Raw genomic sequence first — 18,783 nt, 5'->3', positions numbered from 1 at the left:
TTCCCTAACAATGAACTTTTCCTAACTTTTCCACATAATGTAAGTGTACAAGTAGTTTATACTTTTATTTCTTAAAGTCAGGTTATTAAGAATGTGAGCAACCCTAAATCTGCAGAAGGCAGATATGAACTATGTGCACCAGTAAGACAGTACAAAATAAATAAATAAATAAATTCCTCAAATCTATAATAACCACAACCTGGTCATCCACTGAATCTGAACATTTATGAGCAGACCTGTATCAGAGACATTATTTTTAGAGACACACTGTTGCTAATTCACTGCATTTTCAAGCTTTTAATATGTTTTTCTAAAAATACTTAGTGGTAGTAGATTTAGTGTTACAACAAAGGCTTACATCCCTACAATGCTGATTTAAACTTTGGCTTATAACCAGAGACATTAACTACATTGCATCCTGTTGCTATGTTTTATGGAAAACAGTAATATACAACAATGGTATTAATAGTTTTGAGCTAAGTGCTATAAATCTCACATGTGAATAATTTCTTTTACAAAATAATACCAGCTAATACGATTTTTTTTAGTAATCTTCAATTACAGTGTTGAAAATTAAACACTTCAATTACAATATGTCTTTTGATTTGCTGTTACTAGATATTGTTACAGCTACTCCTTGATAAAACCATGCTTAATGTTGATAGCAAATTATAATAAAGTTTCTCAAGTACTAAGCAGTTGCATAGACTCAGAACAGAGGAACCTTTACTGTGGCATTCATCAATTTAATCAGCATTTTACTACTGCATTTTATACCTCTATATTTCTCAATTTATTTCATCTTCATTAAGAATTGTTACTCTACTGTTAAGACTATTGAGTAATGTTTATGGAGACTGAAAACCCAATGAATTTACTGGTTTAGGGACCTTCTCATTCACTTTCATCTGAAATTCTGGAATCCCCATCCACACTCGTAACCTTTAAACCATATTTCCCCTATACCACACAATCTGACAGATGCCAGTCTCAGCTCAAGATAAAAGCAAAGTTGTTTAAACTATGGATGTAATATTTTGACAGGTCTGTCTCCTAAAGACTACATGGTACTTATTTCACTGAACCTAGCACTATTAAAGCACCAAACACTGACGTACATCCATGCTTTCCATAAAGGTATTTTGAAGCTAGCACGTGGTCTGGTGGATTTAAAAACCAAATCTAATTTCATCCTGGCACCTGCATGTTCCCACACTAAGAATTAAGTCCAGCTGTGGATTAGAAGGACACAGTTTTACAAGTTATAACACAGTTCTTCCGATGCTGGTAAGTGAGAGGTGTTCATTAGGTCACTTGTCAACTATCCTGTTTTGTCATTGAAGTTGATACTTCCCCTAAAGCCGCATTCTCAGTTATGAATAAGAAACACAGATTCTATGCCGAGTATCTCTGTTTAGGCTTATCTCAACCATATACCCTTATAACAAAATACTGAAATACGGCCATGAAAAAAAGTTACCAGAAATTTAAGATGTGCACAGAGATCAGCACATTTACTTGGTACTGATCCTTCTTAAATGATCCTTTCTCTTTTGCTACTTTTCCAAAACTGTTTTGAACATTTGGGCTGCAAATGCCTAAAGAAAATTTTGGTTTTAATTCTACATCCACTAGCAAAAGTCAGTACATGTGATTTACTACAGTCTATTTAAGTGACTGCCACAGTGCTAATTACTAAAAGGAGTGGAAGAAGGAAAGAATGTGTTAGAAAAAACGTATCAGAAATTACTAAGGCAGAAATGACTAAGACCTAATTTATTCTGCCTTATGGCAGAATAGAATGAACAGGAGACCTCAAAATCTGTTCTCTGTAATTCTATAACATTATCCACACTAGAAAAGTTCTCCTTTTATAGAAATGCTTCCATGCAGTGAATATATCTACCATACGTGGGACCCATTTCTGTGAACGATTCTTAGACTTAAAGACATCAGTCCAATGTTAGTATTTGCAATGAATCAAAATTCAAACTTAGGCATTTGACATTAGGTAAAGTCCACTCTTAAGCATTATCAAAACTAACCATGCTCTTGAAATGAATTCCTGAATGAATAAAATATTATTTAAAATATTTACAGCACACAGCTATATATCTTATAGGTGAATTCACAATTGCAAGTAATTGGTAAAAGACTATAATGTTGGAGCTGAAAGTAATTCAGGATACCTCATCAATCCAACTCAAACCATTCTATGATTCCATGAATAGGTAAGTAGCAAAATGCTCTGTTACATCTTAATAAGTAATTAGGACATTATTTAATCACAAATATACCTCACCAGCTGACAACACACTTTGTGACTTAAAGCTATCGGCGATTCTTACTGGAATACAAATCACAATTTGATTTAGTTTGGCTAAACACGTAAATACCAGGTTCTGAAACAGAAAAAATATTCAGTCTTCAAAAAATATGACCACACATCATCATGGAAAATGATGAAAAAGTAGAACGTAGAATCTTTTTCATATTCATATGTTAACAAGCAAAAATTACAAGTTTTCCTGGTTTACTACAATCATTTGACTAATGAATTTCATACAGCTGCATCTTTGGAAATTACAAATTCATTAAAAATTCACAGGATTTATTTTAATGGTGGAGAATAGCCAGTCAATCAATACTCAATCAATACTCAGGCTTGAGAAAATAAAAGCCAAGAAATATCCCGAGGCATCCTTTATTAAGACACATATTAGAAATTCCATTTTAAAATAAGAACATAGATTCTAAAATAAACTTCTACATGTGACATGCTGATTTCACAGACATTATGATTCACATTTCTTTTGAATTTAAAGAAATATACATTTCTCTGTGAAAGACAGAAATTGTTTTTATTCTGACTCAATTCCCTACTGTCAACCCCATCTATCCTTTAGCCAGCATACATGTTTAATTTCTGAAACGAAAAGTTTGTCTTTGTGAAGTTTTTCAGGAAAAGATAATTGGATAACAATTTATATAGTTAACACTTACATAATTTTATATAATTACATTTCTGACAATTCATTTATGTGATAATATGGCCCTCACACTGCAGAATCAACATTGCTCACAAATTAGTAGCGGATTTCACAATTGCAGTGCCTCAGCAAAACAACATATATAGGAGAAACTGAAGGAAAGTATCACTGAAATGCCTTGCTACAGCAGCACAGGAAGCCTGTAATTGATCCACAGCTGCAATTGGAATTCTGAGTCAATATTCAGTGTCAAAACTTCAAATAAGTATTTCTTTCACACTAGATAAAACAGGAAAGAGTCTGGCTTCTTGATCCACTTTCCCCTGAAACAAACAGATTAAAAACATATCACAGTCTAGCTCCTCTTCAGTAGGGCAATTCCTTCAAGTTTATACCCAGTAAGTTTGTCTTACTCTAGATAAAATAACAAAACCAGCATAACAAATAAAAGCAGCAATTGGTTTGAACAATTGCTATTTATTAGTGAAAGCTCTACAGCTTTAAAAATTTGGAGAACTTCATAATGATTTAACACCAAATGTTATCAACATTAGCTGAATTATTGCTGTTTTATAATTAACCTCTAGTTTGATAAAAATTTCCTTTCAGATTTAAATGCATCCTGAAGTAAATCTTTATCGAAGATTTCTGTCATCACCAATTAATTATATGAACATACATAGCCTATTTCTTTCAAACATCCTGAAACTGAGTCTATATGTAAGTGGTTTTCACTTTCTGATTGTCAGTGCAAATTCTCAATACAGACGCCATCAGAGAAAGAACATCAAGCAAAAATCACAATTTGGTCTGACAATTAAGCTTACTACAAAAAGAGGAAGAAATAATAAAAGTAATTTTACAGTAAAGACAGATTATCCACAGACCTTTATAAGACACTAATATGTCTCCAGCAGACCTAAGTGAACAAAACAAAACAAAGAGACGCAATATAATACATCCAGTGAAAGCTCAGAATTCCTTTAAAGCCTTCCTGAGTAGTTTCTATCAAAATCAAAGCTCCTCCTAGAATTTTCCCACATTTTCTCAGAAGCATCTCAAAGCTCCATGACTGACCACACTTCCCTTCTTCATCTCTCCTTCAAGGGCTTCTCGTTGTTAGCTTTGACTTTGAATGTAAGTGTCATTTGGATATTGCACAGATTCATCTCTCAGCTCATTTACTGGTTCTGTTTGTCTTGTCAGCTGCTGGATACACCATAGCTTTCACTAATGTTTTAGAATATAATAGAATGCTTCCACAAAGTCCTTCCTCTAGGTACAGTGACCTTTGTTGCATTTCTGTGGATCCCACAGAATGCTTTTCAGGTCCAAATTTTGCTTTTATTTAACCCAAATCATCTTCTTCCTTTTTCTGTAACTTTACTTCCCAGTCTTACTGAATTAACATCCAAATGTTATTTCCATTACCCAAGATTCAGAAGAATCTTCCTCATGTCTTCAGGACGCAAAAAACCCCAAATCAAACCAACCAACCAAAAATAATAAAAAAAACCAACAAACCCAAAAAACTGTTATCTTAAACCTTTATAATTTTACAAATCCAAGCAATTTTTTGCTTAGTCATATCATCCCAGAAAGCAGAAATTTGGTCTTTCCTTTTATATCCTGCAATATCTTCCTGTCCACTATTAACTTTACACATTTTCCACTGTCCACTAAATTTTGAACCAAAGAAAATTGCCACTACTCAGTGCAAATCCACCCAACTGACTCCTCTCAGTTTCATTTATGGGTGTGTTCCAGTATCTTCTCCCTGACACATCTCTCTGGCTTTTCACTTGGACTCCTAGCACAGACAGAAACCTTTTCTATCCTCCCTTTGGAAAGATTTATCCACTTAAAACCTTGTCTCAGTCATCCCTTTTCTCTAGCTTAATTCTCTAGATAATTCAACAGGTATTAAAGACATGATGGAAAAAAGACACTGAATTGTAGAACCTGAAACTTTAAAACAAAAGCTATTGCTGATAATTTTTTTTTTGCATTTTTCTTGACTTTTCCACACCATTATAATATAAGCTGTGACAGCAAAATATGTTCAACTTCACAAGAAAACACAACTTGAGCAATTGGCTATTGGCTTCATGATTCCATCGCCTTGTTTTCACTTTTAACTATTTGCTCTAAAAAGTTTCATACTAAGAAAAAGACTTCAGACAGTTTGTTTTCTCATTCTGTAATGACATTCTCACCCAAAATAAAAAGCTTTACAAATAGTATTTCCTCTGGTGCATACTTTTATGAGCAAAAGCTAACTACAAAACTAGATTTTATACTATCATACAAGATGTGCTTTGTATCTGTATAAAAAGTAACACTAAAAGTGTTTTGATTAAACGCACACCATATATTTAAGCATAAATCTTTATCATACTTCTGTTTCACTCTTTGAAAATGCCTTTACTGGGATTGATTACCCTCAATAGCATAAAAGCAGAGCACATGGACCAATGCCAGTTATCTACCAGTAAGAAAAAGAGTATGCATCAAGAATAGTTCAGCAGCATCACCTAAGCCTACATTAAAGCCACATCTACAATCATTTTTGGCAGACCACACACAATGCAGAACAAGACAGACCTGTTAAGCACGAGATGGACAAGTAACAAGCACACATTAGAATATAGCACTTGGCGCTTCATTTCTAGTAAATAGCTAGAAGCATGCAAACTTCATGATATTGAGGTGAACCAGAGGCAGCTGTCACTTGGACACAACTCATATCCTACTCACACTCTCAACATCTCTCCCCCATGCAACTCATCCTCATTTGAATCATCAGCAGGATTTGAACTTAAGGTGTCTTGTCCCTTAACAGAAAATAATCCTGAGTGAACAGAAGTTAAAGCTACCAAGTGACTGTCAGATGGCTAAAAAGTTTTGACAAATCATAAAACATTTGTTTGTTCCCCAGGAATAAACGCAGAGCTAATACTATGAGTTCCAAAGCACTAGAACCCATTTGTAACCTTAACTGAGCCACAAGAAATAGAAAAATTAACCAAAAGAAAGAAGAAAAAAAAAGGCAACAACGGGGGACTACTTAATACTCAAAAGCTAAAAAGCCCTCATAAGTACACAAGCATGTAAACCCTACTCCCCTCCTCTAAAGAGAGCAGACTACAGAAGTTTCCTGCAGTCTCTCACTGCAACAGAAGTAGAAATAACATAATTACCTACACAGAAAGTAGATTGTGCTTCTACTGGTAAATTTGTGCAAGATTCTAACTGTGCTTATGTATATTGGAAACTCATCATGGTTTTCACCCTTCGCTCCTGACCTTCCAAACGGCCCAGAGGAGTGAGACTATGTGAAGGATCATCAGTTAAGTACTACAGAGCTCCTGCTAGGCTTAGCTAATGAGATTTCCTCTTTAGCACTCTAGAAAGGAACAGAGAAAGACAGACCAGCCTAGGCTCTTGTATTCATTATTTATCATTTTTCATTTATCAGAGGTGTAACAGACATCTGGAAGTATATTTGCTTGGAAAGGTTGAACACCATATTTGCATGCAAAGTCATGTCACCAAGTCAATTTATAGTTTACAAGATTTTACAGAAAACATCACTGGTTGGAAAACACCAGATTATTAACATCCACCTCTAAGTAGGATTTACATTTTCAAATGCAAATAGCACTAAGACCGTCTGTGGAAAATAATACTGTGAGGAAAATGTTCTCCAAATCTGAAATACAGCAAGTAAAACCCCTATTAAAATATGGAAAAAGGATCATGAAGAGCCAAAACAATGTACTTTCTTCATACAGAGCCCAAATCTGAAGAAAGAAAAACCACCCTTAGAAATTGCATTATTTGAAAAGAAGATGAGTGCCACAGATATGCTTAAGATAGCTAAATACTCTCCTTAGTATTTGTTTGAAGTCAGCAGTTACATTTTCACACAGGTAATGTGTGCAGGGGCTTAATGCATGGCAGCTGATACTGTTGTAGGTTCTGAAGCCTAGTTTTCACATGGTTGTTGAGATCTTCCTATCCTCACCACCCAGCAGAGGCAAAAATCTGAAATCCATTCAGTTTGACTGAGTGGCAAAATATCAGGGTTAAAAAAAAAATGAAGGAAAAAAAAGCTTGTTACAAAGTCATCAGTTTATCCTGATCTGCTCTCAACCTTGAATAATACAACTACCAGGACAATGTTATATCCCATTGTAAAGAGATGCTCCTAAGCCATTTATTTCCTTCTGTGTCTCAGTATTTGTTCAGCAAATGAGGATCTTCAGGCTACCAGGGCTTACTGCATGTTGAGATGGGCCCCACACACCTCAAGATTACAATATTCTGAAATATTGTAAGATGTAGCTTCCAAGCATTTGTTGCAAGAGTCATAGCAAAGAGATCACAATATGGCATCCAGGAAGAAAGCTGCTTCACTCAGACCACTTTAACATGGCCTGACAATCTACAGAATGCATTTCAGGACCTCTTCCTCCCAAAAAGTATAGGAAGAAATTGCAACTTGATATGCGTTACTTTTCTTCCATAAGGTTTGCTAGATGTTGACTTGGATGTCCTAGTCCATAAGGAAGGCCTCTAATACATAACAGTAAACATGAAAATACAAGAAAACATATATTTTTCACTTACAGCTCCAAAATGCAATACATGCAATGGGATGCATTAAGTATTGCCTTAAAAGCGAGCTAGAGAATGAAGTTTAACACATTTTATAAACTTGTGTTGCAAGTAAAATACTAAACTAATTGCCACTAAATGCAGCATTTTATGAAAGGTTTGCCTGACAATGGTTTGAAGGACTTTTTTACATCAAAACTGTCATAAATAGGTTTTATTGTATGGTTGGGTGTAGCTGATATTTACAAAATCTTGGCAGAAATAAGATAGAAAAAGTGCTAGGATAACTTCTAAGATACTATCGTCCATTGAAAAGGAGAAGCTAAAGTGTCATAGACTTGATCAAAACATTTCCATCAAACTTTGCTGGCTGTTTTTTATTCAGCAGTGACTAATTGTCCTCAGAGGCTTCCAGAGGTGAGTATTTCTTGTGCTAGATCACAAGAAATATTTTCATATACTTAGAAGACACAACGTCTCTTAGTTGATACGTTAAGTACTTATTCTTCCCAGCTACAAATGCTTTTATGTATGGAAGGGTGGAGTTTAAGGTTAGGTAGTTGCCTCCTGTACAATATCCCTTGGTAATTAGGTACCAAACTGACATCACTGTAATAATTTCTGATAAAGTGCTAATATTTGACTGTTTGGCCACAATGTCACTTTGAAATGAATACAGTTTGGAGACTACCAACAAGCTGCAGTATGGATGTCCTATCAATAAACCCTGCCTTAGCAGAATATTTGTTAGTTCTGCCTCCTGAGTGTGTTCCATAATATATGAAAAAAATGGTGCCAATATTGGTTCCTAGTTTAAACGGTGGTGGGGGTGGTGTTTGTGCAGTTATTAGACACAGCAACCTAAAAACTAATCAGATCTACTGTCATGTTTTGTTTTTCCTACATTAGAAGAGCAAACCATTGGTCTCCCTGTAAGATGAAACTAGTTCTAGACACCTGTCCATCTCTATTTCAATCCTACTTCATGCTCATTTTTCATTGAAAAGGATGCCCAGAAAATGACCACTCAGGCCTTATTTCATTAACAGTTAGGTAAAAAAAATAAATATTAAATAATCAAAACACACCATACGGGTGATACTTCCTGGACTGCATTTGCATTTTCATGGGTAGATAACCTGCTGATCTTGAGTAATTTACAAGGATTTATTTTTTTCCTGTCTGATCACCTCAGTTTAATGCAGAAATTTTACTGTCTTTAAGTGCAGGGCAATTGGGGCTTTTTTGTCTGGTGGTGGGTTGCTGGGGTTTTGTTGGGAGTTTTGCAGGGGGTGAAGGGGGGGTTGGTTGGTTGAGTTTGTTTTTTTTTTTTTTAATAGTCCTTAAAATTATCCAATTTTGCCTGAACAGTATTCCAATCTTTTGTCTAATTAAGAAAAAAAAATAAGAGCTTTGACCTGTACCACACCAGTAATTCCAGACTGGAAAGCCCCAGCAGTAACCGTGGTCACAGCCTAATCACATCACCTCCTTTACACACCTTCTTCATCAATCTGCAGGACTCTTCCAGTGGTATCCTTACAGGTGGAATCTCTTCAGCATTAGGTTGCTGTATTTGGTACAACCAGCAGGATTTTGGTGGCAAGAACTACAGGGTACCCTGTGTGGGATGAGGATACAGACTTCCCTCTGTGCCAGTCCCAGCCAGCTCAGCAACTACCTCAAGAGTCCCTCAGGACTGTGGCCAGCCAAAGCAGCCTCTGAACCTGCTGTGGAGTGTACTTAAAAACAGCAGCAGCTGCTTCTGGGAAAGTTCATTTCTACTGTGCACTAGCAACATCAGAGCACAAAGCCAAACCAACAAGCATGTACAACACACACAGTAAGCACAAAGATACATCAATGAGCTGGGAATCACTTCGGAAATAAAAAGGTAAGCAATCAGAAATTCAGAGAACTTTTGATCTTTGTATTTATGGAGTGTTTAGATTGCAACATGGAAAGTGATTTATATTTATCATATGCCTAGTGCATTGGCAAATGTCAAACCGATATAAGTCATGGGTTTGAATTGTTTGGCCGCTGTAATACCTTCTTATAAAAAAAGTATCTCAAAATTGCCATTTCTTAAAAATGCTTTTGTTAAACAAAGCCCATGCCTGTCACAAACTCTCTTTCCATGTGACAATGAGTATTATTCAAATGGACACAAATTAATGTTATTTCCTTGACAGAGAAATAAGAATGGAGAACATAATACGACATTGTCAGTGATGCAACAACCTTCCACTGCAAAAATAAGCAGCAAGTAATATGCAGGTGGCCAGACAACGTGACCCTGCAAAGGCACATTCCATCCCCATTACCATCCACATGGTTCAGGTGCACTCACATTGCATCGTCTCACAGAGTTGGTGCAACCTTAAATACTTACAGTACCTCAAAGCAAAACTTCACTTGCAGGAAATACAAAGACAAGAGAAATTAAAGAGAGATGAAAGCTATTGAAATCAATCCATAGTTTTAACCAAGCTCTTTATTAAAATAGAGATTTTAAAATTCTAAGGAAGATAAAAGAACTTTATTTTCTGTGCATATCACAAAAACGTTACTTGATTTTAACAGACTATACACAGACATGTCCAAGTTTTAAATACAAGACTTTACCAGCTTCTTAAGCTGAGATAGGACATTTGCATAAATACCAAAATAAAGATCCCCGTTTTATATTTCCCAGCCATAGCTACCACTAATCATTCCTCAAGAATTAAGTTTCTCTCATTTGGAAATGGTCTGTCATTTAAACTGCCATCTAATTTATCAAAGATCTCCTGTCTTAAGTACACAATTAGTCCCCCTTTTTGCAATGTTCAGAAGTTAACATATTTTTCACCATTTTTTTTCCTCAAGTAGGAGCATTCTGCTGTGAGTTCGAAAAAACGAAAGATCAACAAAAAGCATTGAATTATAAACAAATAAAGGCAAAAGAAAATAGGAATGGAAATAAAAAGCAAATAACTTTCTTTTGTTTTCATCTCACCTACCCATTAAAAAAAATCCAATTCCCTACTACACTAGAAAAGCTCGGGAACTGAACCTAAGTGAGATTTTTGGAAATCTGTGGAACAAATGTGAATAATTCTCTCCTAAAAACCAAATTCTACCTGACAACTGACATAGCCTCTTTTCTAAAATTCAAAGATGAGAAGTTTGCTTCCAAAGGACCATAAGACAAAAGAAAACCAAGAGTAGCAGGCAGAATTCTGCAGCTCTAGAAGAGAACATTAGAACTAGAATTAAATGAAAATCAAAGAAAATTTATGTTATGTGAGTACATAATTAATAGATACAGAAAGTTGAGGGTTTTTTCTCTCATTGTTTGCAAGTTGCTGTGAACCTCAGAATATTTTATTATTATTATTTTCAGAATGTAACTACACTTAGCTGAATGTTTTTCAGTGTCATTTAGTAAAACACCTGAAATAAAATGAAATGTGCTAAGGTAAATTTTGTGTAACTATTATATTTGGCATAATTAGGAATGTCAGTAGGATCATGAAACAAATAATGACCTAGTGCTCTTTTTTCTTCAAAAACGTCTCAGCTGCTTAAAGGGCTTGTTTATTTACAGCATTTCTAGTTTCTCTCATTCACAGCTAGAGGTGGTTACCGGGTTAAAGAATTTGAGTACTTCATCTGACCATCCATTATAGTACTCCATTTAAGAGTTTTGCAGAGTTTCAAACTGAAACAAATACAATAAACAGCAAAAGAAATGCATAGTCAGAGCCACAACCATGTTTACTCCATGTCAGCTCTTTAATAAAACTTGACCAAAGAAAAGGAAGAGCAAAGGTTAAAAAAAAAAACCAACTCAACTACAGTGCTTGTGTTTTTTCAATGAAAATACACATTAAGTATTTGCTTTATTTTTTGTTTTCTCTGCTCATATTTTGACCAGCAAATCTTAGGCTTTTCCAGAGTAAAAAAATTGTCCAATAGGAAGCAGTTATTTACATTTTAATTATAACAGTTAAAGCTCCCAATAGGCATAATTAGATATAGAATAACTGCAGTAAAGCGAATAACCAGTCAGAATTCGTGCATTAATATCTAGGGAAGTAAAGTTCTAACAGCAAGGGTATAATGAGTCTTCAGAAGGATCAAACCAAAGAAAGCCCCAGACAAATCAGACATGTAAACCCTCAGCAGAAATGGTCAAAGAAATTACTAGGACTTATGAATTTAAGTAAATGAATTTAACCTAGAGCCAAGACTAAACTGATAAAGATTTCCTGGTGACAGACAGGAAGATAATTTTTTAAAAAGCTGACTTGCTGAATTACTAAGTATATTGTTGGGAAAGAAAACTCATTGACAGCTATAGAATACAACATAGAAGCAGGGTAAGTGTTTACTGAGAAGAGAGAGTTGGACTCATCGTTTAAAATATCACCTTTAAGTCATGTGATCATACACGAAGCAATGACCAGTGCCAACTTTGCCACCATGTGATTACTCTCTTATCTTTTGAAGATGCCCTACTGCATACAGAGCATTATGGATATCTAGATCTGAACTAAGAACAAAATACAAAAAAAACCACACCAAAAAACACAAAAGTTTGACTGGAGATTCTCTAACTAAAATTAATTCTTGAGGCAGTAAAAGGTCCATCTTGTTGTGATTAATTAGAATAATATAATTACCCTTATATGGTCAAACCATCTGTTCATGAAAGTCCTAGCAGATATGCTGAAGCAAAACTGTTTCCAACCTTTACCTTCACTACTCCGGGTCTCACTCTTACCTCTAGCAGAGACAAGGAGCTGAACAATGCCAGGAGCCCATGGCCCACATCACAGCGGCTGATGGGACCTGGGCAGGGCCATGAGGAATAGTAGCCAAGCCCCTCACCTATAAAAAAAATCCCCTGGGGAGCATTAGCAGCCAGGAGCACCACCAACAGTATGTTGTGTACTCAGCACTGGTGAGGCTGCACCTCAAACCCTATGTTTAGTTCTGGGCCGCTCACTACAAGACAGACATTGAGGTGCTGGAGTGTGTCCAGAGATGGGCAACAGAGCTGGGGAAGGGTCCAGAGAACAAGTCTGATGAGAAGCAGCTGAGGGACCTGTGGGTGTTTAGTCTGCAGAAGAGGCGGCTCAGGGGAGACCCAATGGGTCTGCACAACTACCAGAAAGGAGGGCGTAGTGAGATGGTTAGTCCCAATTAACAAGCAATAGGACAAGAGGAAATGGCCTAAAGTGCCACCAAGGGAGGTTTGGACTGGCTATTAGGAAAAATTTCTTCACCAAAAGGATTGTCAAGCATTGGAACAAGCTGTCCACGGAGGTGGTTGAGTCACCATCCCTGGAGGGATTTAAAAGACATGTAGATGTGGCAACATGGTTTAGTGGTGGGCTTGTCAGTGCTAAATTAATGGCTGGACTCTATGATCTTGAAGGCCTTTTCCAACCCAAATGATTCTATGAAATATTAAGTACATCGTCAAAATGTCACCAGCATGTTGGAAAACTGAATAAGAAACAGGAAGAAAATTAAAGCACAATTCCTTTGGTCGAATGAAACAGCAAAACAAAAGTATGCAACAGGTATAAAGAAAACAGGCAATTATTCATCCACATTGCTCTGAGTGGCACAAAATTTTTCTGCACTCTGAAGACCCTCCAAGTTGTTCATGGTTTAAGTCAAAGATGTTTTAAAGTTCCTATTTCACTCTCAGTACTGGGTGTTAAATGTTAATATGGTGTATCAACTTCTTGCTAAACTAAGATTAAGTGAAATGATTGATAATACTGAATACTAATACATCTATTTAAAGGATTCATTATGTAGTTTTCCAAGACAGCTTTATTTATAATACATGCCAGTTATGCCAGGTTTTTTCATATTGATTCCCTTTACCAGGTAAGACAGGCAAGCAGAAGCAAGTGTTTTCAGTGATACTCTTTTACCATATGATGTTTCCACTGTGTAAAATACTTAGTTATTAAAAAATTACTGTTAATGGGTGGTTTTGTTTTTTTAGAAATACAAAAAAAGCTACTAACTCACTGTAACAACTTCGTAAATACAAACTTTTTCACTTTCTTCAACATATCTACAATTCCCATTTATCTAGGCTCTGGAGAAATCTTTAGGGTGTCATAGTTGGAGAATATATTTTAAAGACATTAATTTCTTTTCTCCCTGTTCTCACATCTCTTTGATCTTATGTTGCTATATTTGTCATTTTACAGCCCTTGAATTCCCACATTTCTGTTTCAAAAACAACTCACACAATGCAAGCTTAACTGTTTAATGCATCTTTGATAGGCAGACTATCTATGCCAAATGTTACCACCTAACTTAACATGATTCTTATGCTCCCAAATTGTTCCTTTTTTTGTCTACAAGGAAAATTAAAGGTTAACATCTAAGATTTTTTTCACAAGAACCACTGGAAATCCACACAGATGCCACAGTTGCACACCTACAACTTATTTTTCATGTAGTAAACAACTATAGATACTCTTCTGTTCACTTAATCCATCTTCCTTTTAATTAAGATTGCTCTTGAAATTTTCCCTGTCCTTTTTTCCTGTTAGAATAGCCCCCACTTGAAGGCTACAATGATAAGAATCTGTTACTACCATACATAACCAGAACAGCTTAAACCATTCTTGCCTAGGATGCTCAGCAGGTGGGCCTGGCACTGTGGTTGGTGCTCCCAAACACAAGTCACCAGTATTCACTGACCTGTCCCTGCAAGTGCAGCAGTGGGACAGAGCTATGAGAGCATAGGCTAGGGGAGAGGAAAGACTCATGGTTCTAACTTCACTGCTAGCAAAAAAAAAAAAAAAAAAAAATATTTGAGAAAAAGAACTTCTCTTCATTGCTGAATGGCCAATAATACAACAGAAAATATAAAACAGCTGTAAAATACAGTTTTGTAAGAAGCTGAGTAATGAGATATCTCTTTATTTGCACACTACCAAGACCTAATGTTTCCATATGGATAATCCACAGTGGTTTCAAGTTTACTAGTAATTCCCGATTACCACCATGCAAGACAAAATGCAAGGGGTTGCATGGAGAATGAAACAGATAAATACTTCTATAAGGATTAAAACTGAAAAAAAATGTTATTTTTAAGTTTTCTATAGCAGAAATTGTTACCTGATACTGCACAGCATTGTCACAGATGTTATCCCATCTTCCCAATCTTCTCCAGTTATTTATTTCAATACATTCAGTACAGCCAGTATCACCTGTAAGCACCTAATTCAATGGCACTGTATGAACATTAAGCCTTTTTGATACAGAGGGGGAAACCAAAACTACACAGAGGGGTAGTTTTTGTGGTCATCAGGGTGTACCAGCTTTCTTCATCTGAATTTAAGCACCTGCAAAACATCACTAAGCCTAAAAGCAGTTGGAGAAGCCTGTGTTTCATCTAAACTTTGGAAATAGAACTAATATTGTACTGAAGGAGCCTTTCTCCCTTCCCCCACAGGACATGAACAGTGGTTGCTTACAGACCAAGACTTAATGACTTCTAAATGCCTCCAGATATTGAGTGCATTTCAGGGGAACTGCTTCACATTGTTTTAGTCTTGGAACCTGCGTATCACAGAGAAGGGATAAGGAAATGAATGTTTGCAGCCACAAAGAATGTTCGCGTTTGTTATGGAAAAGTCTCAGATACAAACTAGCACTTCACTTACATAAGTAGTATTATTAACACAAGAAAGACCTTGTTTTATGACTTTCTTTAAGTTTTGCAGAATTTACTGAATTACATACATGGCAATATTAGATAGTAATATTATGTGCTGTCTAGAATAACTTTGCAGAATAATCAACAGTTGTTCTGTCCAGCACCTGAGGACCTGACTACAGCAGTTATTTCAGCAGCTTGTATTAAATATTCTTGTTTGACTTACGCCGAAGTGAAAACCAGACACAACTGAAGTCAGTTTTGAAACACCACCACTGAACAGCATCTGGAAATAATCTGAAAATGTATATAAACTGGTCCAAACTGATACAATGTTACACTAATATTAACAAAAGCCTATTATTCCGCAGAGCTCAATTTCCCATTGCCACCTCTGTGGCTCATCCACACTGAAAGTTATCATTTAGTGAGCACGGTTACATTGAACTAGAAACAACATCACTGCAGGACCAACAGCTGTCACCTCACTGATGGTCTTCCTATGGTATACCTTTTTTCTTTCTTTTTTTAATGGTTGCCATTTGGGAGTCCTAAGCTAGCAAGAACTACAAAGTATCAGATGTACCTGAAATGAGAAATGCCAGAGCACAAGTTTTGATTATTTCTTTCCTAGTAGTTGTCTTTTTATTGTTCTTTTAAACATTAAGCTCTCACAAAAGTTTTCCACATCTAGATCCCATTTTGTTATTGTTATTCATATTTCAAAACACCCTCCAATCCAAACAGCAGCAGATTTGTCAGTTGAGCTACCAAAAGCTCAAAGGAGAATACCCCAAGCCTTTGTATCTGAAACCTAGGTGCATCAGACCATATACTAATAGAAAAAAGTATGACAGAAAACATTAGCTGAGATACAAGGTAATGCTTCACTGCTATATACGGTGACGTGATTCTAATCAGCAAGAAGAAATAGATAAAAGTAATATATAACCCCAAACTCCTCTAAGGACTATGAACTGTCTTAAGAGATATCTTGATCAGTACATTGTTTGTTTGGTTTTTTCTTTGTTTGATTCCGCTGACTTTTCCCCCCTACCTGGGGAATAGAAGGGGAAAACAGCAACAAAATACCAACCACCAAACAAACCACCACACAGAAAGCCAACCCCTAACCATGAAAAAGGAACTAGAAGTTGATTGCTATTACATAACATGACCTTCAACACAGGATTACAAATGATGCAATGGAAGCTATATTTACATTTTCATTTATAACATAACCACAGATTTGCACCTCGAGTTTTCAGGATTTCCACATCAAATATGCCCCCTAAAAGATATGAAATAGTAGATTGTTATCAATTGGGCTCTTATACTAAAAGTAACTAAAGGATAATATGTAACTGATTTCTTGCACAACACTCTGTAGCACTTTTATAAGCATCATGTCACTGTAGGGATTAAACTTGTACTAAATGTAATGCAAGTTCAGTGCAAAAACCAGAAACACTTTGCTTTAACCAGGAAATAAATAAAGTAATGGCCGGCAGCTGGTCATTATTTTGTTTTTCCAGGTGTTAAAAGCTTGACTACTTTTTAACTGTTTTTTCCAGTGCTAGTGACAGTCTTTGCCTAAGGTTGTTAAGGTGAAAGAATGTTTCCAGCAGCTCCATAGTGAACATACCTTACTTTCTCTGCCTATCCTTCAAAATGATGCTGTATGCCAAATAAAGGCCAAGGATGTGAGATGCAAATCTCCTTTTTTTTTTTTCTTCTTTTTTTTTTTGACAGCTTATACAAAAATCTCTAAATTTCTTAACTTTCCCATTTTACACAGCAAAATCAGAAAGTAGTACAAGGACAGCACATTTAATTTTCAACACTAAAATAGCACACTCTTCTTGGTGAATGGTCACACTCCTCAAAAAAATTCAGATATCACAGAGGTTGGGAGGATTATTTTTTGAAGGTTCTTTTCCCCCTTTGTACATTTTCAATCTATACAGTTAAAAGCAATTTTAGTTGACTTAATTCATAGGAGAAAAACTTCAAAAAACAGGAGCTGTACATTCAAGCTGTGATGGCTGTGTCACAATTTCCCATTTTATAATTTATTTTCCCCATAGATAGATGGAAGGTTTATTTTATTGTCATTTACTATTTAGAAAAAAATAAACTACAGAGGAAGACATACTGTCCCTTCCAGAGATAATGCTGGTTTTGGAAGAAAATCACAGTCAAAAGTAAAACAGCACGTATATGGTGAGTTCTGAATACACATAGGAAGACAGAAAGAATAATTCCAACCACAAATTGTTGACTCATTTCGGTTACAGCTATTTATTTTACCCAGTAACATCTGGGCAGTCTCAATATTTAGGCTTCAAAGTGACTGGAAATTATAATGCTATTTATTTATTTATGATGTATTTTGTTGGACTGTACAATCCATGCTAAAAGCCTGATCCCAGTGCTCAGCGGCAGTATCGTACTATCTTCAGAGCAACAACTGTGCAAGGCGCTGGCTTCAGCTACCTGCACCGCAGAGGTGCTGCGGACAAGTTGCACGCTCAGCCTTGGCAGCACATGTTCAGCACCAGCCAGGCTGTGGCTCCTGCAATGCTTATGCCTCCCTAGAATGCAAACCTACCCTTCCAACAAAAGTCTTCAAGTCTCTAAATGAAACATGAATTTCAAGTATTATTGACTTTCCAACTCTTGTTTACTCCTAAAAAAAAATATATCTTCATTTCCAGTGTCTTCCCCCCCCAATGCTGTGAATTAGTTTGCTAATGGCCTTCAGGGAAAATAGCCAAAGTCATCAAACTCAAACTTCCCAGGCCCTTCTATACTTTTCTAGTTCCCTCCTCTTCCGTCATGCCAATCTAGTTTCATGAAACCTTATACCCCATTTTCTGTGCATAATGCAGACAGTTGCTTTATTCATCCCGGCTAACTCTTGTTTACTCTTGAAACTACCTCCCTGATGCAACCTTCAGACAAATTTCAGGTTTACAAGCCGACTTCAACTCTTTCACCAGTGAAAAGTTTACAAATGCCTGTATAAGCTAACAAATTAACTCCTAGGTCTGCAGCTTGACGGAAGGAAGCCTTGTAACAGTACAAAGCCTATTATGCCCAATACATGAACAGATTTGTATTCTCGGAGAAGATTGTGTAGTTCAAAAAACCCACCCTCTTTTAAGAAGAAATTAAACTAGATAAACACAAATCAAAATTGCATGTTGAAAAGCCTATAATACTTAAGAAAATAAGAAAGGCTTTGTGTGATGATGCAGTCGCTTAAGACAAGTCATTAACACATATGCACACACACACTTCACTGGTACTACTGTTCAGTGTCCATAAAATGCAGTTTAATTAAAAACCCACATTCCTATGAAATTCTAGATACAGAAATACTTATGTCTTCCAAACAATTTGGAAGACATAAGTAACAGTTCCATTTATATAAATCATGAATGTAAATCCACATTTCTTACACCTCTGAACTTTAAGAAGGGTGAA

The sequence above is a fragment of the Falco naumanni genome, chromosome 14, assembly GCF_017639655.2.
Source record: "Falco naumanni isolate bFalNau1 chromosome 14, bFalNau1.pat, whole genome shotgun sequence".
NCBI lineage: Eukaryota > Metazoa > Chordata > Aves > Falconiformes > Falconidae > Falco > Falco naumanni.
The sequence above is the reverse complement of the archived record's forward strand: the minus strand, read 5'-3'. Positions refer to the sequence as shown.